Raw genomic sequence first — 735 nt, 5'->3', positions numbered from 1 at the left:
AATTGATCAAACATGCAATCAAGATGTGTTGATTATCACTGGTGATTGGAATGCAAAAGTTGGAAACAAAGAAGAATCACTGGTAGTTGGAAAATATTGCCTTGGTGATAGAAATAACGCTGGAGATTGCTTGATAGAATTTTGCAACACCAACGACCTACTCATTGAAAATACCTTTTTTCAACAACACAAATGGCAGCTATACATATGGACTTCACCAGATGGAGTACACAGGAATCAGATTGACTACATCTGTGACAAGAGGCAATGGAGAAGCTCAATATCTTCAGCCAAAATAAGGCCAGGAGCTGATTGTTGAACAGACAATGAACTGCTCGTATGAAAGTTCAACTTGAAATTGAAAACAAAATAAGTCCACAAGAGCCAAAATATGACTTTAGTTATATCCCTCCTGAATTTCGAGACCATCTAAAGAATAGATTTGATGCATTGAATGACCAAAAAGCAGAGTAATTGTAGTATAACATCAAGAACATCATCCATGAAGAAAGCAAGAGATTATTAAAAAGACAGGAAAGGAAGAAAAGGCCAAAATGGATGTCAGAAGAGACTCTGACACTTGCCTTTGAACAGAGAGTAGCTAAACCAAATGGAAGAAATGACTAGATAAAGAGCTGAACAGAAGATTTTGAAGAGCAGCTTGAGAAGACAAAGCCAATTATTATAACGAAAATGTGCAATGAACTGGAGTTAGAAAACCAAAAGGGAAGAACA

This window comes from Orycteropus afer, unplaced genomic scaffold, assembly GCF_000298275.1.
Source record: "Orycteropus afer afer isolate SDZICR_OR568_19922 unplaced genomic scaffold, OryAfe1.0 scaffold01321, whole genome shotgun sequence".
NCBI classification, from domain to species: Eukaryota; Metazoa; Chordata; class Mammalia; order Tubulidentata; family Orycteropodidae; genus Orycteropus; species Orycteropus afer.
This window is presented reverse-complemented; position numbering follows the sequence as displayed.